Source organism: Chlorocebus sabaeus, chromosome 24 (assembly GCF_047675955.1).
Source record: "Chlorocebus sabaeus isolate Y175 chromosome 24, mChlSab1.0.hap1, whole genome shotgun sequence".
Taxonomy (NCBI): Eukaryota; Metazoa; Chordata; class Mammalia; order Primates; family Cercopithecidae; genus Chlorocebus; species Chlorocebus sabaeus.
Window position 1 is genome coordinate 58,792,395 of NC_132927.1, and position 24,169 is coordinate 58,816,563.

The window sequence follows — 24,169 nt, forward strand, 5'->3', positions numbered from 1 at the left end:
CTGATCCTAACAGTTTTCCTGTTTATCCTCAGAGTCGGTACTTACTGGAGAAAGGAAACAGCTGGTCAGCATCTTATATGCCGTTGGCTTTGGCATTCTGACTTACTTTTGGCAACACAGTTGTTTCATTATTAACTGTGCAAAAGGTTTTAGAAGTGGATACTATAGAAAATGACACCAAATTTCAATCAAATAAAATTTCCAGGGGAATTTTGATCAGTTTGCTGCTGGCAAGATGATTATAATCTTTTGAGAATGAAATTCAAATGGAAAGGTGATCATGACCACATTCTCACAGTAAGCTCCATCTGGACATAAGCAGCTCCCTTTGAGAAAAACAGGTCTGATAACCCCTACTGAGAGGGCCTTCCACATCAAGGCAAATTTCGTGTGAGCCAACATAAACCATGATATCAAAAAACTCCAACTTCCAAAAGGTGGTAACCTCTTACTATAATGCAAAGAACAGAATACAATGTTTCAGCTTTATGGTTGATATGCCTATGATATCATTACTGTTCACAGGTCTGGTCCAATAAATTGTTTATTTTTTTTTAAATTACTGTAAGCTATAGGAAATTGTTTTTGTTTCAAAACGTTGTAAAACAGGATCCTTGTAACAGGAGCTCTTAAATCATCAGAATTTTCTTCCTTGTTATTCTATAACTGTTCAAAGAAAATTAATGTTCAAGTGATGACCCCAGAGTTTACAAGATTTTTTAGCATCAAAGAAAGATCAAATTACCTCACAGAACTGTATTTGTAAAGGAAGAAAGAAGGGATTAGCAAAGTTTTCAGAGATTTTGCAAAAGAGGCAGAAATAAAAATAGGTAACATGAGATAGTACAATCATCAATGGTGGCTAAAAGCTAGGTAAAATATTATGGAATAGGACGATCACATCGTGTTAAAATGTAACTTGGTAGATTACTTGAAACTGCAAAAAAAAAAAAAAAATATATATATATATTTTATAACGCAATACCTGGCAGTGACCACTTTAACAATGTCTCCAAAATTAGTTTCACTGATAATGAAACAACCTGACAGGTCACATTCTCCAGCATTACGGGTCACAGTATCTCCTGTAAATTATTTTTTGCCAAGAATGTGTAGTCCAGATTTCTTCAAGCCTGAGGCTGAATCTCTATCATTTAAGAGATGTAAAACATAGAGAAACAAGTTAAACAACACAGGTAAGTAACACACAAATCCAGATTGTAGGCACACTATAAGGCAACTGGCCTGGTTTTCCCAAATAAACAATAATACACATACTATGGTAGGCCGCAGAGTTGCCCACCAAGATGTCCATATCCTAATCCTTGGAACCAGTGAATGTCACATTTTGTGGCAAAAAAGACTTTAAACATGTGTTTAGGGTTTTTTGTTTTGTTTTGTTTTTGAGACGGAGTCTCACTTTGTTGCACATGCTGAAGTGCATTGGCACGATCTCGGCTCACTGCAACCTCTGCCTTCCGGGTTCAAGTGATTCTCCTGCCTCAGCCTCCCTAGTAGCTGGGATTACAGATGCACGCCACCACTCCTGGCTAATTTTTGTATTTTTGGTAGAGACGGGGTTTCACCATGTTGGCCAGACTGGTCTCGAACTCCTGACCTCAGGGGATCCGCCCACCTCGGCCTCCCAAAGTGCTGGCATTACAGGTGTGAGCCACTGTGCCCAGCTTAGGGTTCTTAAGAAAAGATTATCCTGGTGTTTACATAGTAAGCCATCAATGCAATCCCAAGTGTCCTTATAAGAGGGATACAGAGGGACACCTGGCTATAGCAGGAAAAACAGTGATGTGCCTACAGAAGCAGAGTTTAGAGTAATGTGCCCAGGGGCCAAGGAATGCTGGAAGCCCCTAGAAGTGGAAAAGGAAAGGACTACTCTCCTGGACTCACTGAAGGACCCAGCTCTGATGACACTTTGAGTTTAGCCCCTTGAGACTCCTTTTGGATTTCTAATTTTCAGAACTGTAAGAGAATATATTTGTATTGTTTTAAGCCACCACATGTGTGGTAATTTGTTGCAGTGGCTATAAGAAATGAAAGCACACAGAAAAGGAGAAGATAATAATGATGAACAATTAGAAAGAAGCAGCACTCTTCTGGTCTCAGAGATTAAAGAGATATAGCAACCAAAGGCAGAGCCTGAATTCTGACTTGGGCTCCAAATTATTAAAAGCAGTTATAAAATCCAGTTACTGAAATCATTGAGAATTTGAGTGTGGGCTAGATATTAGATGACAATAGAAACCCATTATTATTATTTTCTATCTTAAAAAATGCATTCTGAAGTAGAGATCTGTACCTTAATTTTTTTTTTTTTCTTGAGACGGAGTCTCACTTATTGCCTGGGCTGGCATACAACAGCACCATCTCAGCTCACTGCAACCTCTGCCTCCCAGGTTCAAGCGATTCTCCTGCCTCAGCCTCCCGAGTAGCTGGGATACAGGTGCCTACCAGCATGCCCACCTAATTTTTGTATTTTTAGTAGAGGCAGAGTTTTACCATGTTGGTGAGGCTGGTTTCAAACTCCTGATCTCAAGTGATTCACCCACCTCAGCCTCCCAAAATGCTGGGATTACAGGTGTGAGCCAAGGTGCCCAGCTGTACCTTACTTTCAAATTAAGAAAAAAATTAAAAAGCAATGCACATATATAGAAAGAATGATAAAGTCAATATGATAGAAAGTAAATAATTGTTTAAAGTAGGTCATGTGTATAGATTCTTTGCACAAATCTTTTAGTGTATGTTTAAAGTATTCTTAATAAACAAGAATTATTATTATAGAAATTATTCCATAACAACAATGTATTCTGTGAAGTATTTAAAAGTTAGTTTAAAAATGTTCATTAACCAGAATATCATTTTACTTGTTAGTGTAGGCTAAGTGCCATAACTCAAAACCCCTACATTTCAATTGCTGAACAAAATAAAATTTCATATCTCAATCATGGAACATTCCGTGGAACAGACCTTCTTATCTGAAAGGTCCCTGGGGCAGCTTATCTGCATAAGATTTCACAGGGCCCTGCCCACCAGCTGGTGGTAGAAGCAAAAGAGAGCAAGGATCACACAGGAAGTTTTCTATGGGCCTAGCTGGGAAGTGTGGCCTATTACTTCAACCTGTATTCCATTAGCTCTAATTTAGTCACATGGCTACATCTAATTGCACAGAAGTTCAATATTGTTATCCCCTCGTGCCTTTAGAAAGAAAGCTCCTGTTAACATCTAGCTGTCACTGCCACAATCCTTATCTTTTTGTAGGACTCTGTGGTGCCATGATTTCCTCCAAGGAAATCTGTTAGAGAAATTTAAGTTATCTACAGCATTTGATTGTCCACAAACTAAAGTAAAACTATTAAAAATTAAGTCATTAAAATAATCTCACTGGAGAATCTTGTTAATGAGTTTTATTTCTTATTTATTTCCTGACAATGTAAAAGTTATTGAATTAAGTTAACTGAATTATTGTATCATTTTATGTACATATATGCACACACACACACACACACACACACACTCAACCATTGCCAACATAATGAAAATGCATTTTTAGATATTACCTTTTATTTTTTTCCTGAAATCACGTAAATGTAGTCACATTTGACTGGTAGTCTAGGGAACAATTGATAAGCTGTCCCTGCCTTGTACGTCTTTGTAGTCACACAGTCTCTCTGCCTTCTGTTTTGTCACTTGCACTATAACCTCAGGCACGTATTCCTTCACCATTCTATCAAATATCAGTTAAGAAGTTGCAGTTGAGTAATGTCGGAGGAACCCTGTAACAACAGGGATATTTTTATGTTCACCAAAACAGTAAAAGTGAATATGGGCAATACAATTAAAGTAATAAACATCTAACTTTGTAAATCTACAGAAATAGACTGATAAACTAAACTGAAAACTGTGACAAAATAGGGAAGTAGGTCCAAATTATTATGTTAAAAGAAAAGAAAATCTTGGTCTGCCCAATAATTATTGTTTTTAATAAAGGTAAAACATAATGTGGTAAACACTTAGCAAAATTATCTGACTTGTCTGAACCCCAAAATATGTTTGAACACACACACACACCCTCTGTGGCCCTGCTCTCAGAAATGTAGCATAATCCATTAAACAATAGTCATTCTCAGGACTAAAATTCAAACTTCAGTCTGAGAATCACTAAGCTCTGCTAAAAATTTGCTGTCACTGGTTGTTTCAGGGTTTATAAGTTGGCATTTATTACATAAAACATCTCTTTAATAATGAGGCTTTCTATTTTAATGAGGTTTATGGCAACAACTTTGCCTTCGACATTTTGGAAATTCTGGCCTTGCTATAAAACTTGACCTAAAAGGGTGACATGACCACACAAGGGTAATGAGCCATAGGGAACAATTTTCATACTTGAATTCAGTCATTCTCATGGACATTGATGTCCATGAGGGATTGGCTTGGCTGAAATCCAGTCGTTTTGCTCAATGAAACCTCTCTCCCCCAGTTTGTCTTTTTCTGCATCATTTGTGATCCTTGTAATATACCCTTTAGATTCAACCAATAGATGTGCCAAAAAAGTGGAGTCAATACAAACTATCTGCAGGGATGTTCTGACGGTAAAAGAGAATTGAATAAATATGGTGAGGCCTTACATTTATCTTTGCGTAGGCAGTCACATCCACAAGGGTTGCTGGTTCAATTTTCAGTCAAGAATAGTGAACAAGGAAGTCTCCAAATTCCAGATATTCAATCTATGAATAGTGATAAAGTCAGCCACAGCTGTTGTGATAAAGATAGCTTTTAAAGGTTTTAAAATCAAAATGGGGATGGTGGCTCACACCTGTAATCTCAGCAATTTGGTAGGCTGAGGCAGGAGGATCCCTCAGCTCAGGAGTTTGTGACCTGGGAAAGATGACAATATCCTGTCTCTATGAAACATACAAAAATTACCTGACTGTGGTGGTGTGTACCTGTAGTTCCATCTACGTGGGAAGCTGAGTATGGAGGATTTTTCGAGTCTGGATGATCAATGCTACAGTGAGCCAGGATTGTGCTACTGCACTCTAACTTGGGAGACAGAGAAAGACTATGTCTCAAAAAGAAAAAAAAAAAAAAAAATCAAGAATGCAAATATTATTAAGCAACAAACAAATATATAACAAACACTATCCGAACCCCTTTAAAAATTTTAACTTACACATATTTGTCAATATTCCATTATATAAAAGCTTTTGACAAATTTATTTCTTCTGCAGATTTTCTTTGTTCATCTAGGCATTTTAAAGTATTAGGAACTTATCCTGTTAGAGTCTTAAAACCAATTCTTTCTTCTTTTTGTTCTTGGCATGTGGTCAGAAAAATGTCAGTCAGGATATGATGTGAATAAAAAGACTAACTTCAGACATAATAGAAATTATCATAAGTACAAAGTTGATTGATGAAAAAGAACAAAATTATAATCAACTTGCTCTAAATATAGTGTATAAATAGTAAAATGAGAAAATGCAGTATCTTAAGAAACAACTATCAAGTGTCAAAGCAATTATTAATTAAAACTGTACATCATATATTTCTGTAAAATGTATTTAGAGAATGTGGCCTACCAGTTAGCATACTTTACTGATTGATAGCTAATGGTGAAGCAAACTATCAAACTGGACTGAAGCCGGGATATCTGAATTGACAGAAGTAGGCTTCAGAAGGTGGTTAATAATGAACTTCCTAGAGCTAAAGGACCATGTTGTAACCTAATGCAAAGAAGCTAAGAAACATGATGAAACAATACAGAAGCTGATAACCAGAATAACTGGCTTAGAGAGCAATGTAACCGACTTGATGGAGCTAAAAAACATAACACAAGAACATTACAATGCAATTACAAGTCTTAATAGCAGAATAAACCAATCAGAGAAAACAATCTCAGAGCTTGTAGACTATCTTTCTGACATAAAACAGGCAGACACGAATAGAGTACAGGGAATGAAACGGAATGAACAAAATCTCTGAGAAATATAAGATTATGTAAAGAGACTGAACCTATGATTGACTGGGGTACCCAAAAAATATAGAGACAATGAAACCAAGTTGGAAAACATACTTCAGGATATCATTCCAGAGAACTTCCCCAATCTACCAAGACAGGCCAACATTCAAATTCAGAAATTGCAGAGAACCCTAGTAAGATACTCCAGGAGAATATCAACCCCAAACACAAAATCATCAGATTCTCCAGGGTTAAAATGAAAAAAAAAAAAAAAAAAAAAAATTGAGGGCAGACCAGAAAGGCCAGGTTACTTACAAAGGAAAACCCATCAGTCTAACAGCAGACCTCTCAATGGAAGCCCTATAAGCTAGAAGAGATTGGGGGCCAATATTTAACATTCTTAAATAAAAGAATTTGCAAGCCAGAATTTCATATCCATCCAAACTAAACTTTATAAGTGAAAGAGAAATAAGATTCTTTTTAGTCAAGCAAATGCTGAGGAAATTCATTACCACCAGGCCTTCCTTGCTAGAGCTCCTGAAGGAGGTACTAAATATGGAAATGAAAAAATGTTACCAACCACAACAAAAACAAACAGAAGTACATAGACCAGTGACACTACCAAGTAACCATATAAACAAATCTGCAAAATGACCAGCTAACATCATGATGACAGGACCAAATTCACACATAATAATAATATCCTTAAATGTAAATGGGCTAACTGCCCCAATTAAAAGACACAGAATGGCAAGCTGGATAATGAGCCAAGACCTATTGGTATACTGTCTTCAAGAAACTTACCTTACATGCAGACACACGCAGGCTCAAAATAAAGAGATGGAGGAAAATTTACCCAAACAAATGGAAAACCAAAAAGCAGGGATTGCAAATAGTTTCTGATCAAATAGAGTTTAAGGCAACAAAGATCAAAAAAGACAAAAACGGACATTACATAATGGTAAAGGGCTCAGTTCAATGAGGAGAGCTCACTATCCTAAATATATGTGCACCCAATCCTGGAGTACCCAGATTCATAAAGCAAGTTCTTAGGGACCTACAAAGAAACTTATACTCCCACGCAATAGTAGTGAAAGACTCTAAGACCCCATTGACAATGTTAGATTATTGGGACAGAAAATTAATAAAGATATTCAGGACCTGAACTCAGTTTTGGATCAAATGGACCAGATAGGTATCTACAGAACTCTCTATTCCAAAACAACAGAATATACATTCTTCTCACTGGCATACAGTATTTACTCTAAAATTGATCACATAATCAGAAGTAAAACAGTTCTCAATAAATGTAAAATAACTGAAATTATAACAAACAATCACTCAGACCACAGAGCAATCAAATTAGAATTCAAGATTAAGAAATTCACTCAAAACCGCACAACTACATGAAAAATGAACAACCTGCTCCTGAATGACTCTTGGGTAAATAAGGAAATTAAGGTAGAGATCAAGAGGTTCTTTAAAACTAATGAGAATAAAGAGACAATGCACCAGAATCTCTGGTTTGCAGCTTGTATTAGTTCATTCTCACATTGCTAATAAGTACATACCTGAGACTGGATAATTTGTAAAGGAAAGAGGTTTAATTGACTCACAGTTCAGCATGGCTGGAGAAGCCTCAGGAAACTTACAATCATGGTGGAAGGTGAAGGTGAAGCAAACACATCCTTCTTCACATGGCATCAGGAAGAAGTGCCAAGCAAAGGGGGACAAGCCCCTTATAAAACCATCAGATCTCCTGAGGACTCACTCACTATTATGAGAACAGCATCAGGCTAACTGCCCCCATATTTCAGTTACCTCCCACTTGGTCCCTCCCATGATACATGGGGATTATGGGAACTACAAATCAAGGTGAGATTTGGTTGGGGACACAGCCAAACCATATCACAGCTAAAGCAGTGTTAAGATATAAATTTATAGAACTAAATGCCCACATCAAAAAGCTGGAAATAACTCAAGTTAACAACCTAACATCTCAACAATGAGAACTAGAGAACCAAGAGCAAGCAAATCCCAAAGACAGCAAAAGATAACAAATAACCAGATCAAAGCTGAACTGAAGAAGATAGAGATATAAAACGCCCTTCAAATGATCAACAAATCCAGGAGTTGTTTTTTTTAATTAATAAAATGGACTACTAGTTAGACTAATAAAAAAGGAAAGAGAGAAGAATAAAATAGACACAGTCAGAAATAATAAGAGGTATATCACCACTGACCCCACAGAAATACAAACAACCATCAGAGAATACTATAAACACCTCTATGCATGGAAACTAAAAAATGTGAAGAAATGGATAAATTCCTTGAAACATACACCCTCCTAAGACTGAATAAGGAAGAAATTGAATCCCTGAATAGGCCAATAATTAGTTCTGAAATTGAGGCAGTAATAAATAGCCTACCAACCAAAAAGAGCTCAGGACAAGATAGATTCACAGCTGAATTATGTCAGAGGTACAAAGAAGACTTAGTATCATTTCTGCTGAAACTATTCCAATTGATCAAAAAGAAGGGACTCCTCCTTAACTCGTTCTATGAGGCCAGCATCATCCTGATACCAAAACCTGGCAGAGATACAACAAAAAAGAAAAAAAACTTCAGGCGAATTTTCCTTGTTGAACATTGATGCAAGAATCCTCAACAAAATACTGGCAAACTGAATCCAGCAGCACATAAAAAAGCTTATCCACCACAATCAAGATGGCTTCATCCCCAAATGCAAGGCTGGTTCAACATATGCAAATCAATAAATGTAACTCATCACATAAACAGAACTAAAGACAAAACCACATGATTATCTCAATAGATGCAGAAAAAGGCCTTCAATACGATTCAACGTCTCTTCATGTTAAAAACCTCTCAATAAACTAGGTATTGAAGGAATATATCTCAAAATAAAAAGAACCATATATGACAAACCCACAGACAATATCATACTGAATAAGCAACAGCTGAAAGTATTTCCCTTGAAAAACAGTATAAGTTAAGGATGCCTTCTGTCACCACCCCTTCTCAATATAGCATTGGAAGTTATGACCAGGGCAATCAGGCAAGAGAAAGAAGTAAAGTGCATTCAAATAAAAAAAAGAGGAAGTCAAATTATCTTTGTTTGCAGATGACATGATCCCGATCTAGAAAACCCCATTGTCTCAGCACAAAAGCTTCTTAAGCTGATAAACAACTTCAACAAAGACTCAGGATGCAAAATCAATGTGCAAAAATGCTAGCATTCCTACAGACAAACAAGAGGCAAGCAGAGAGCCAAATCATGAATGAACCCCATTCACAATTGCTGCAAAAATAATAAAATGCCTAGAAATATAGCTAACAAGAGAAGTGAAGAACCTCTTCAAGGAGAGCTACAAACCACTGCTCAAAGAAATCAGAGAGGACACAAACAAATGGAAAAACATTCCATGCTCATGGATAGGAAAAATCAATACCAAAAAATGGACATATTGGCCACAGTAACTTAAAAATTCAGTGTTATTCCCATTGAACTACTGTTGAGATTCTTTACAGAATTAGAAAAAAAACTATTTTAAAATTCATATGGAACCCAAAAAGCCCAAATAGCCAAGACAATCTTAAACAAAAATAACAAAACTGTAGGCATTATGCTACCCGACTTCAATCAATGTACTACAAAGTTATAGTACCCAAAACAGCATGGTACTGATACGAGAACAGACACATAGACCAATGGAACAGAATAGAGAACTCAGAAATATGGTTGTACACCTACAACCATCTGATCTTCGACAAACCAGACAAAAAACAAACAGTGGGGAAAGGACTCACTATTTAATAAATGGTGCTGGGAGTGCTGGCTAGCCACATGCAGAAAATTGAAACTGGACCCCTTCCTTACACCTTATACAAAAATTAACTCAAGATGGATTAAAGACTTAAACATAAAACTAAAAACTGTAAAAACCATAGAATAAAATCTAGGCAATACCATTCAGGACACAGGTATGGGCAAAGATGTTATGATAAAAATGGGAAAAGCAATTGTGACAAAAGTAAAAATTGACAATTGTGATTTAACTAAACTAAAGAGCTTCTGCACAGCAGAAGAAACTGTCATCAGAGTGAATAGAGAATCTACAGAATGGGAGAAAATTTTTGCAATCTATCCATCTGACAGAGGTCTAATATCCAGAGTCTACAAGGAACTTAAACAAATTTGCAAGAAAAAAAAAAACAACATAAAAAAGTGGGCAAAGGACATGAACAGACATTCTCAAAAGATGACATACATGCAGCCAGCAAACATGAAAAAAAGCTCAACATCACTGATCATTAGAGAAATGCAAATCAACACCACAATGAGATACCATCTCATGCTAGTCAGACTGGTGATTATTAAAAAGTCAAAAAAACCCCAACAACAACAGATGCTGGTGAGGTTGTAGAGAAAAATGAACATTTTTACATGGTTTGTGGGAGTGTAAATTAGTTCAACCATTGTGGAAGACAGTATGATGATTCCTCAAAGACCTAGAAGCGGAAATACCATTTGACCCAGCAATCCCATTAATGGGTATATACCCAAATAATATAAATTATTATATTGTAAAGACCTATGCCCATGTATGTTCACTGCAGCACTACTCCCAGTAATAAAGACATGGAATCAACCTAAATGCCCATCAATGATAGACCTGATATAGAAAATGTAGTACATATACACCATGGAATACTATGCAGCCATAAGATGGAACGAGATCATGTCTTTTGCAGGGAGGACGTGGGTGAAGCTGTAAGTCGTTATCCTCAGCAAGCTAACACAGGAACAGAAAACTAAATACCACATGTTCTCACTTATAAGTGGAAGTTGAATGATGAGATCACATGGACAAATGGTGTCATGTGGACAACACACACTGGGGCCTGTCAGAGCGGGAGAGAGAACATCAGGAAAATAGCTAATGGATACTCGACTTAGTACCCACGTGGTGGTATGATCTGTGCAGCAAACCACCATTGCATGTGTTTACCTACGTAACAAACCTGCACATCCTGCACATGTATGCTTGAACATGAAAGTTGAAAAAAATTAGGTGAAATAAGCCAGACAAAGAAGGAAAAATATTGCAATATTGCATATCTTTGTTTAAGTGCTGAGATACATGTGCAGAATGTGCAGGTTTGTTACATAGGTATACACATGCCATGGTGGTTTCCTGCACCTATCAACCCATCATCTAGGTTTTAGGCCCTGCATGCATTAGGTATTTGTCATAATGCTCTCCCTCCCCTTGACCCCCACCCCCCAGTAGGCCCCAGTGTGTGATATTCCCCTCCCTGTGTCCACGTGTTTTCATTGTTCAACTCCCACTTATGAGTGAAAATATGCAGTGTTTGGTTTTCTGTTCCTGTGTTAGTTTGCTGAGAATGATGGCTTCCAGCTTCTTCCATGTCCCTGCAAAGGACATGAACTCATCCTTTTTCACAATTGCATAGTATCCCATGGTGCCTATATGCCACATTTTCTTTATCCAGTCTATCATTGATGGGCATTTGGGTTGGTTCCTAGTCTTTGCTATTGTAAATAGTGCTGTGATATACTTATGTGTGCATGTGTCTTTACAGTAGCATGATTTATAATTCTTTGGGTAGCATGATCTTGCTTATATGTGGAAACTAAAAGAAATTCCAATATACAAATACACAGAACCAAACAGTGGTTAGCAAGAGTTTGAGGAGGAAGTGAAGAGGAAATGGGGTCAGAGGATACAAAGTAGCAACTATATAGGATGAACAAGATATAGGATATGTAGGATGAACAAGTCTAGAGATATAATAACATGAGGACTATAGGTAATAAAATTATACAGCATTTTGGATTTATGCTGAACGAGTAGATTTAAGCTGCTCTTTCTACGGAAACAAAACAATGGTAACTATGAGAGATGAGGAATATTTTAATTTGTTTCAGTATAGTGATCTTTTTACTGTCTATGTGTATCCCATAACATCATATTGTAAATCTTAAATATTCACAATAAAAATTTTATTAAGAAAAAGAAATAGTGATACCTCGAAGTAACTTTTTCTGGGGATGAGGGTGTCTTTCTCCTTAAAATTTATTTATTGGGGCTGTTATGAATTTTCAACATCTCCAACAAATATGTATAGAATATATGTTACCAGAAAATTATCAGTAGTCCCTGTACCACTTTATTTCTATATAAAAAACACTTCTATTGTTCCATGTGATATTGTGGAAAAATCGTTTCTTATATCTAGAAAAAAAAAGCCTACAAATGAGAAGACTTCTATATTTTTAAGACATAGTCAAAACTAGAAACTATTTAAATATCTATGTGCCCTGAAATGGAATGGATAAACAAATTTTGTTCTATTCTGAAGGGTGGAAGAATATGTTCCCCAAAGTTTGCTACTTTGGTATGAGGATTATTTTGATCTAAGCAGACTCAAGAAACAACAGATGCAAGAAAGACATTTTAAACTCCTCTTTGCTTCCAAAAATTGGAGATAAATCTCCCATGTGAAAGATATACTCCCTGTACCAGGAGAAAAGAAATGTTCTGTAGTGAGGGGTCATAGCCAAGATAATTCTATATGAAGACACTTTTTAAAAATAATTCTTACATTTCTGTAGCTTTGTAAATGATTTTGTTACTTTTCCACAGTGGCCTCTGTTCTGTCAACCTAATATAAAAGCATTAGGGGTTTGCCACTTCTTTGGGTCTCCATTTCCTTAATATAACTCTGGGGTCATGTAAAACTTAAGTTGTGATTTTTTTCCTGCTATTCTATCTGTTTAAAAATTTAATTCTCAAGACCAGCTAGAACCCTAGGAGGGTAGAGATAAAGTTTTGCCTCCCCTACAATTCTCACAGTAGAATACTTTATAACAATGAAAATAAACACTGAAACTATACTCAGCAATACAGATGAATTCTCATAGATACAATGTGGACAAAAGAAGCTAGACTCAAAACAAGATAGATATCTGACTCCATTACTATAAAGCACAATAACTAATTTAAGCTTTTAGAAATTAGGATACTGGTTGTTCTTCAGGGAGTGGTTAATAACTGAAAAGGGAGAGAATAAAGTGGAGGTTCTAGAGTTCTGGTAATGTTCTGTTTTTTTGTTTGTTTTTTTGAGACGGAGTCTCGGTCTGTCACCCAGGCTGGAGTGCAGTGGCGGGATCTCTGCTCACTGCAAGCTCCGCCTCCCGGGTTTACACCATTCTCCTGCCTCAGCCTCCCGAGTAGCTGGGACTACAGGTGCCCGCAACCTCGCTCGGCTAGTTTTTTGTATTTTTTGGTAGAGACGGGGTTTCACCGTGTTAGCCAGGATGGTCTCGATCTCCTGACCTCGTGATCCGCCCGTCTCGGCCTCCCAAAGTGCTGGGATTACAGGCTTGAGCCACCGTGCCCAGCCATGTTCTGTTTTTTTAATCTGAGTGCTGGTTATTTAGCATATCCAATGTGTTAAAATATGTTAATTTGTACAGTCATGAAATATATACTATTTTGTCTGTATATTGTGTTAGATTAAAGGTGGACATAAATGCTTTGTTATTTCTCTCACTGAGGGGCAATGTCTATTTTAGTGTTAGTGGAAATGAATAAAATTAAGAGCATGCAACATTCTGAGACTTTTAAGGCTAAGTCGTGAAAAGCTTCGCTGCCTTTGTCCAGATCTGTTGAAAAACAATTCATTGGAACCCTGAGCCCCTCCATACATCTGATTATCTTGAGACTGCCACACTGTGAGGAATCCTAAGCCAGCAGAAGAAGCCTGGGTAGGCACTCTGGTTGACTATTTTCTAGTCATCACCAGTAAGGCAAAAGACATGTAAATAAAGCAGTTTAAGATTTTTTCAGACCAGGCCATCTGTCAGCTGATTATCACAAACTGACTCAGTTAAGGTCACGTAAAAAAAGAAAAAAAAAAAAATTCAGCTGACTCCTTTGCAAAATTCTCTCTCTCAGAAATTATAGTATATGATAAAATAGCTGCTGGTTTAGGAAATTTTGTGGTAGTTTTATGTACAGCAATGGATAACTAAAACTTGTACTATACTTTTCCTTAATAATGCTTTTTTAAATCTCAGGACACCAATTTATATTTTAAATGTAAATTTCCATTTAACTGACAGAAGGCTACTAGTTTATAGGCTGTTAAAATTCTTCCATCTGAAAGTACCTGTAAATTATTGATATTTCTTTGGAGCTAAGGCTTAGGTCTAGTGGTTATGTTTTTCCACAATATCACATCGTCTCCAATTGCAGAAATATATGTTATTTGATCAATGCTTTTGACAATAATTACAACAAAAGACTAAATTAAATGCATTTCCAACAACATATGCCATCTAGAACTGATAATTCAATTACATATTAATAATGGTATTTTTCTGTCATAATTTTAAGACCATACTCTGGATAACTTAGCATCAGTTGATATTGTTTTCCCTCTTTATAACCTTGAAATGGTCTAGGCATCACCTTATTTAACCTTATAAGTAAAAAATGATCCTATCATTTTGAAAATGTTGTTACAACCAGACCTTTCTGTTTTCCAAACTTTCATTTAGGAAAATAGCAAACTTCAGAATTACTTCTAATAGCAAAACCTTAAAAAACCCTACTGTCTTTGTAAACAAAATGAATGCTTTTGTCTTATCCATTAGAAAAACTGTGGTCTCAAGAAAATGTAGTTTAAAAGCAGTTAGCTAAGAATATAAAATCTCAAATTTAGCAAGTCATTAAAAGAGAAAAAGGATAAATAGTTTTATTATGAACTTTTGTGCATGTCACCATAGGATACAAATGACTTTGAAAGGCGATACAAATTCTTTTGTAGACTCAAAGACAGAATGAAAAGTGACCTTAAGGAAAATAAAGTTACTGCTGTCCATTACACTGCTATTTGTTCTACACATTCTACACTTTCAGAATTGGAATTGATGCACTTGCTTCAACACTGCAACAGAATGAAACTCCAGATGCTCGCAGATGGTAAGCCTACAAACTTAATTAAAACTCATGCTTTATTATCCCAAAACAGGAAAATTGAGAAAGCCTTGCCCAAAGAAAATGTTTATGTTTTCTCCTTCTCATCTCCAACCATCCAGAAAACTTTAGGGGTCATGGGCATGGAATAAAAACCCATTCTTGTTGCCAAGCCAGAGAGTAAAATAGAGTTACAGTCCATTAACCTAAATACTGATTCAAATTCGAGTTCAACAATTATGAATTGTGTACTGTGTGCCTAGCACTATATTACTGATTTAATCAAGGTTTAATGAGAATGTTATAATAAGAAATTAAATCTGCAAGCTTCCATCCACAAATATGTATTGAGTGATTTTTTTGGACATAATAAATATTTGATTGATTTTTTTAATTGATGAAGGCACAATTTAACCTTACATTCAAATATACTGAAATAAAATTAATTGAATATCCTGTATATGTTTGTGTATGTTTTAGGATCTTAGCAGTTTTTCTTCTCTTTCTTGTGAACCATTATTATGTTTTCACAATGACTCATACCTAGGTAGACAATATTAAAATTTAGAGACTGTGTTAATTAATAAACACAGTTGCTGGTCTCCCTGGATGGTCACTACTGGTGGAATATACCATGGCTAAAAAAGAAAAATATACAAATCAGAATCTATTCTGAATTTTCTGTCTTTCTTTAGTTAGTTGTTCATATGGAAGAGGTGATTTGATTTAAAATAACATTACTTATATTGAACAGAAATCCCATACTCACCTTATCAATTGCATTAATTCTCGCATAGAAACAGGAAAATATCTAAATTGTTTTCTTCTTCTTGATAAGGTATTTATCATATGCTATTCTTGGAAATATTTTTTTTGGTAAAAACAATTATCTATGTTTGTAAGCATCAAGAAGAAGGGCAGAATTCAAATTACATTATGCCAATTATTTAATGACAACTTATAGCATAGTTATTTATCTGAATGTCTGGATTCTATGTTTTAAATTAAATTAAGCTATTTTTAGACAGGGTCTCACTCTGCTGCCCAGGCTGGAGGCTGGAGTGCAGTGGTGCTATTATGGCTCACTGTAGCCTTGACCTCCCCAGGTTCTGGTAATTCTCCCAACTCAGCCTCCTGAGTAGCTGAAACTACAGGTGCTCATCACTATAACTAATTTTTCTATTTTTTTGGAGAAACAGGGTTTTTCCATGTTGTCCAGGCTGGTCTTGGCCTCCTCAGCCTTCCAAAGTGCTAGGATTACAGGTATGAGCCATGGTTATTAGCTCTTTAATCTATTGACCTTTTAAAAAGATTAAGTTTGAAGACTGTCACATATTTGAACCATTTTATTTGTTTTATTCACTCATTTCGGTTGGTCTTTGGCAACTTTTCCTACGTTTTTATAGTCAAACGCAATTTGGGTGACTAGGATAGTTTTTATGTTTTCTAAGCAGGATGGCTTATTTTAGGTTTTTGTTTATTTATTTAATGAATAAACTTTGGTTTATTTCGTTCATTCATTATTTGGATGTTTTGTTTTTTGTTGTTGTGGTTTTAGTTAGGGAATCTTATTCTTACTAATGATAATCATTTTGTCTTCACTATTGCAATATTTCTGTATTCAATTTAATTTCTTTCCTAGTTATATTGACTAGCACTTCCAGAAAAATAGAAAACAGTGGTGCTTATAAATAGCTTTTTGGCTTTACCTTACTGCAGTGAGAATGAATGTTCTGCTTCATATTGAAAAATGTTCATTGTTAGGTACATACTCCTCAAAAATGAATGCCTGATGATTACAAATAGACTTGTGTGAGACTGTTCATAGCAGATACATGCATGAGCCTCAAACTGGAAATAACCAAAATATCTACCATGGATAGAATGGATAAGTAAACTGTGGTATATGTTCATAGAGTGAAAAAAACCACACATCAGAAAAAATAACAGCAAAATACTGATACATGCAACTACATCGACAAATCTCAAACTAAATGTCACGTGACAAAAGGTGACACAAAAGACATATTGTATGATCCCATTTATATGAAATTTAAAAGCAGGTAACGTTGATCAAAGGGGCTAGAGATTATGGTTCGAATAGCAGTTCCCTGCACAATGGTGAATGATCTCAAGGGGCCTTTTGTGACGTAAGCCGTAATCAATATTTTAACACTTTGATCTGAGAGGTACAAGAACTTCCAGATCAAATATATGTACCTCCCCTCCCATCAAGTACATGTACCTCCCAGGTCAAAATATTAACATATTGATTATTGCTTGCATACAAATACTTTTTTATATAGGCCTTTTCCTCTGTACTTACACTTCGCACATTATACTGCATCTGTTTTACCTTAAATTAGTAAAACAAATTACAACAGTAAAAGAATGATGAAGAAAGACTTTCATTTTATCCAAAATAGATTGGCCTATGGTAGACAAGGATCCCACTGAGAAAATTAGCGATCATGTAATATTAGAGAAAACAATGTGTTTCGGGATATCAATGAGCTTCCAAGGCAATCAGGACTTGAAGAGCCAAGACCTGGGCATTCTGTGAGCCATTTTTCTCTTAGTACTGATTGCAAATTCACGAAGCACAAGTGGTGGAGAAATCCAGGCAGAAGGCTATGGCTAGCAGGTAAAGAAGCCAGAAGAGCTTTGAGAAATGGCTTAACTCTAAGGAAAGCTAATGCGAAGTTCAGTGTAGCAAAAGCAGCTAGGAGTTAGAAGGCCAAGATCAAGGAGGATCAATCCTAAAAGATGCACAGTTTTCTCTTTAAGGTATTTGCAGATTAAGTATTTCAAGGAAGGGAACTAAAGAGACAAGCAGAAAGCCAGCAAAAAGTAGACCAAGAGTATCTGCAATCTCACAGAACTGCAAAAATGCAGTGAGTATACAAGCCATCAAATAATAGAAGCCCTAGTCGTTGCTCAAGACTTTCAAGCAGTACTCACTGGAAAGCTTCTTCTCACTAGTGCAAATGTACCAGAAGTAGGCAGAACCTTACCTTGAAATTAGTCCAATTATTGTTGGGTTTAATATAGTTTTCTGTATATTAGAGGGTCAAATGAACCTTCTCCAGATTTAAAAAAAAATTCCAGAACTTCCAAAAATTTTTATAAATGATGACTGACATTTAAAAAAAATAAACACCAGCTATACAAAAAAAGAACAAAAGGAAAACAGCTAGAGAAATCAACTTACAGATAACCCCATTGTTGAAGTTATTGGTCAAAGATATTAACATAACTATGATTAATATTTGAGGAAAATAGATTACAAGGTATATTTTACCAGAGTTCCAGAAAATGAAAGGGTAAATATAATGGAATAATAAAAACTTAAAAATAGAATGGTTTACGTATTAATATTGGTTCATTAGTTCTGATAAAAGTGCCATACTATGGTAAGATATTAACAATAGGGGAACTGCATGTAGGGCATAGAAGAGCCCGTAGCCCTATCTTTGTGACATTTATGTAAATCTCAAAGTTTTTTTAAATTAAGAATTTATTTTAAAAGTGAAATAATTTTAATTATTAGCTTAATAAATACATTAAGAGGAGATTTGGAGAGAAAAAGGGAGAATTCATTAAAACTGTAAGTGATAAAAAATTGAGGCATATATACATTAAGTATATATATATTATATATATGTATTAGAATAGAACATTATTCATCTTTTATATGGAACCTAAAACAAACAAACAAAAAATGAGCTGAATAAATAGAAACAGACAATAAAATGATGATTATCACAGGTAAGGGATGAGGATGGGCAATGGGGAGATGTAGATCAAGAGGTAGAAAGTTGCAGTTATGTTGGATTAATAAATCAAGAAATATAAATACAGCATGAGTACTACAGTTAATGATAATCTCTGTATAGTACACTAGAATTTTCTGAGTAGATTTTAGGTGGTGCTGTCACAAACATAAAAACATAATTCTGTGAGATGGTGAATGTGTTAAATTTTTACCTATAGTAATTATTTCACTGTGTATATCGAAATATCATATTGTACACCTTACACTTACAAAATAAAAATGATGACAAGCCAGTAGAAAAGACCCAGAGTAAAATATGAAGAAAAAATGGATGGAAAATTTTAGAAAAAAATCATAAGATAAATATAGAAAAGAGCAACTCCCAAGAGGTAAAGGAGATAGAGAAAAGGACTTTAAGCAATATTCGAAAGAATCATACATAAGTATTTTTCACAACTGAAGAAAAACATTTATGGTTTGGGTATTTGTTCCCTCCCAATCTCATGTTGAAATTTGACTCCCAATGTTGGAGGTGGAGCCTAATGGGAGGTGTTTGGGTTATGGGGGCAAATTCCTCATGAATAGATTAATAGTCCATTGGTGGAAGGTGGAGGGTGAATGAATTCTAACTCTTACTACTTCCCACAGGAGCAGATTATTAAAAAGAGCATGGAACAAAACGTACAGTCAGATAAAATGTGTAAGTTCTAATGCTGATAGCAGAGAAACGTGACTACAGTTAGCACTCATTTTTTTTAAAGCCTCATTCCTCCCTTTCTTGCTTTATCTCTTATCATGTGATCCCTGCACTGCACACTAAGGCTTCCCTTTGCCTTCTCCCATGAGTGGAAGCAGCCTTAGGTCCTCACCAGGGGCCCAATTTTTTAACCAACAGAATCGTGAATTAAATAAACTCTTTTCTTTATAATTTAACCAGTCTCATGTATTTCTTTACAGCAACACCAAACAGACTAAGACAGATATCAGACCACAGATTTTAAACACTCTGCAAACCAATCAGGATAAACATATAGAACATCATGTCTGGATATATTGATGTATCATTGTGGAAAACCAAACAAAAGAAAAATCTTAAAAGCATCCAGGAAATCAATAAAACTGATAGCTAACTTCTCAGGAAAAATGAATGTCAGGAAACAATAAAATAACATTTTAAAAATACTTAAAATCAGCTGTACCAGAATTTTATACTCAATAAAAATATCCATCAAAAATGCAAGCAAAACAAGGACAATTTCCAAACAGGCAAAACTTATGAGAGATCTTCACTGGCAAATTTCCCCAAAAACATTTTATAGACAGTTTTCAGACAGAGGAAACATCATACTAGATAGAAAAATGGAAATGAAGGACACTGGAAAGAGTTAATATATGAATAGTGGTGGCAGAATTATAATAATAAATATTGGTACAAAGTACCAGTTCGTGATATTCAAGATATTGTACAGATATGACCTTTCTTTGCTTGAATTCAGTGTAACAATCCATCAAGATCAATAGCCTGCAGAACCTTCAGAGTGACCAGGAGACTCTTTTAAGTCTGTTTACTTGGATGAAGGCAGATTCTCTCGGCTGAGCCTAATATAGGGTTTTAATACAAACACACATATACATATCTATGTATCTGTGTATCTATCTATCTATCTACCTACCTACCTACCTATATATTGCTCTCTCTCTATATATATATATATACACACACACATACACACACACACATATATATATATCTTTCATATAACGCAATAATAGAAAGATTGGTATTAGGATTAGGGATAAATGAAGTTAAAGTATCCGGAGATCCATGACTTCTCCACTGAGTGGAAAAGCAATGAACTTGAAATATACTACAATAAATTTAGGATAAATGAAAAGAAATAGACTAGATTTGCAGATTACCTGCTATTACCCGCAGGTATATACTCAAGAAATCTGGGCATGAACCAGGATACATTATTTGTTCATCCTAAAAGTGTAGAGAAACATCACATACAATTAAGCAAATACGTACAATATAATACTGGCAAAGGTTGCTATAATGATCATGTACAATTTGCTAATAAAAGCAATGAGAATTTCTAGTCCAAATATGGCAGATTAAAGTAAACTTCCTAAAAGAGCAAATCTGAAGAACAGATATAAGTTCTCTATGTGAAAACATGGAGGAATGCAAGTGTTACTGAGGCAGAGAACATAAAAGGACCTAGAAATTATAATGTGTTCACAGGAATTGAAATGATTCAGACTGGCTGAAGTGCCAGTGGAAAGCGGATCATCTCGTCTGTTTTAAATATTTATGTATAAGCAGTGTATACATGTGTGTTTGATTTCTAATCATTGAGTTAGTGGCAGGAGGGTAGTTAGCATTTGAAGTAGCCTAATCAGGAACACATTTCAAAATTTTTAATCAGAAGCCACATTTCAAAGGCAGTTATTACATGTGTTTGAATAAGTTTTATTTTTGATGAGTACTAACAAGCTTGTTAATTAGCATAACAAATGATATAAATAACTTTTCATTGGTGAAATTCGTGATGTTCAAGATGTTGTACAGATATGACCTGTCTTTGTTTGAATTCAGTGTAAGATTCCATCAAGATCAATAGCCCGCAGAACCTTCAGAGTGACCAGGAGACTCTCTTAAGTCTGTTTACTTGGATGAAGGCAGATTCTCTCCGCTGAGCCTAATAAAATGTTATCTGAAGCTTGCTACCTGTTGCATCTGCCTCAAATAAATCTTTCATGCAAGGTTCTTAGGGAACAGATAATTCATCTAAGCTTTCAGAATGAGCTTAATAACATTTGTTTTTGTTCCTGTTTATTAATAAAGTTTTGCTGATGTGACAGAACGTGTTCTGAGACTTGTTTTCATTATAACACAGAGTTTGACAGAGAGATTACTGGGGAAGAAACCTATGTAGATATTGCTCATTTCTAAACATTGGAATCTATCAAAACTGGCTATCTGCCCCCCTCAAATAGTAGGTACGAATGATCAAGTTGGCTTAGATGGTCTTGAACAAGTGAGCGTGTTGCATAAAACCTAGAGTACCTTGAAACAACGGACAGTGGTTTTAAACATCATCCAGGATACAAATGTGTACGGGAGTACAAAATAATTTTATTCAGGATAACAAGATAACCAGATTGATATTTTAGAAAAAGCAATGGTTAGTAATTTTTAAAAGATTTAGAGAGAGTGGGGATGTGGAACAAATCAGAAGAAAAAACAATGCCTGTTGCTTGTTAAGTGAGAGAAATCTGTGGCCTGAACTAGGATAGTGGTAGTAGAAATGGGGCGATTGACTTAGACTCAAATCATGATGACAGGGTAGAATTACCAAAATTTACTTACTGGTGAAAGTCAAACAAGAACAATTTGCTGAGGATGATGAAGATGTTGCGTATCTAACTTCATTCTCCCCGTGTGAAATTACATGTACATTTCTAGATGTGTCCTCTGTGTTTGTTGTGTACATCATTTATTAGTTATTTTTAATTGAGATGTAATTAACATTTATCAAAGTATACACTAAATGTATAAATTGATCAACTTTTATATATGCATATACTTGATTATGACAATCCAAATTATATACATAATATTACCATTATGCTAGAAGATTCCCTTGTATATAAAACATAGTCCTAATTTGTGTTAGGTTTCTTTTGCTTAAAACAGTATGTTTGTGCAATTTATCTATGTTATTAAGTACATTAGCTCAGTTTTTTCCCCTCGCTTTGACATTACATAGCAGTGTCTACCTTACTGGCTAATTTTCAAATAAATAAATCTTTATTTTTAATTTCAACTGCATTTCTGTTTTTTAATAAATTGATTTCTACCTTTTAACTGTGATTTTATTTAAATTTATTTAATTTCACTTTTCTAAGGTTTTATCTGAGTACTTAATTCTTAATTTTCAGTCTTTCTTAAATTTCAGAAACAATAACTTCTGTCTTTGATTCACTCTGGCCACATTCTATATTTCTTGTTATCCTTTATTTTTAAAAATGCTATATGATCACCGTGTTGGATTTCTTTTTGAACGACTGAAAATGGATTTGTTTTTAATTGTAATAATTTGATTATTCTTTAGAGTTGATATTAATTTCTAGTTATAGTATAAATATAAAATAGATATTATTTATTTGATTGTAGTTCATATCTTCCCTGCTTCATTCTCCCCATGTGAAATTACATGTACATTTCTAGATGTGTCCTCTGTGTTTGTTGTGTACATCATTTATTAGTTATTTTTAATTGAGATGTAATTAACATTTATCAAAGTATATACTAAATGTATAAATTGATCAATTTTTATATATGCATATACTTGATTATGACAATCCAAATTATATACATAATATTACCATTATGCTAGAAGATTCCCTCTTACTACTTTACAAGCTATATCCTACACATAAAATATTATCTTGTATATAAAACATAGTCCTAATTTGTGTTAGGTTTCTTTTGCTTAAAACAGTATGTTTATGCAATTTATCTATGTTATTAAGTACATTAGCTCAATTTTTAAAATTGTTATTACTATTAAGATGTAAATATGCATCTTTTTTGTTGATGGGATATTTGAGTTTTTTCAGGCTTTTTAATGACTAGAAATTTATCAACATTTTTGCACATGTCTGTTGATGGACATATGCACTTAATTTTCTTGGGTATAAATCTAGAGAGGCAATCACAGAGTAAATATATATTTGGCTATAATAAAAGCCACTAAGTACATGTTCAAAGGGCTGTCCAGTTTATACTCCATCAGGAAGTGTATGAGACTTCCAGGTGATACACATTTTAACAAATATTTGATAATTTTAGTTTTTTAAAAATTTATTATTTATTTTTTGTTTGTTTTATTAATATTTTGATCACTCAAGTGGTTGTATAATTGGAATGTTTTCTTCATAAGTAATGATGTTGAATACTTTTTCATATGCTGTGGCCCATTTGGATAACCTCTTTTGTGAAGGGCCTGTGTGAACATTTTTTTTGCATTTTTCAATTGGATTTTTATAGCTATTTCTTTAAGAATTCTTTTGTATTACATGAGAATTTCTCAAGCTTTCCTTCTAATTTACTGATGCAGGTTTTACAATATCTAATTGGCCATCCAAAAGTTATTTCTCAATCTCAAATATATTTTTTTCACATGTTTCTTTTGGAAGTCAGCTTTCTGGAACCTCAAATTTTTTTATTAATACATATAAGATCTTTAGTGATTATTTCTAGAATACAAATTACATTTTAAAAGCACTTTCATATTAGATTTTTCTCATTTAGGAACATCTATTATGATTTTTTTTAGATTGCCTCTCATTGACTCTATTTTCAGGCCAGTTATGTCTAAGTAATAG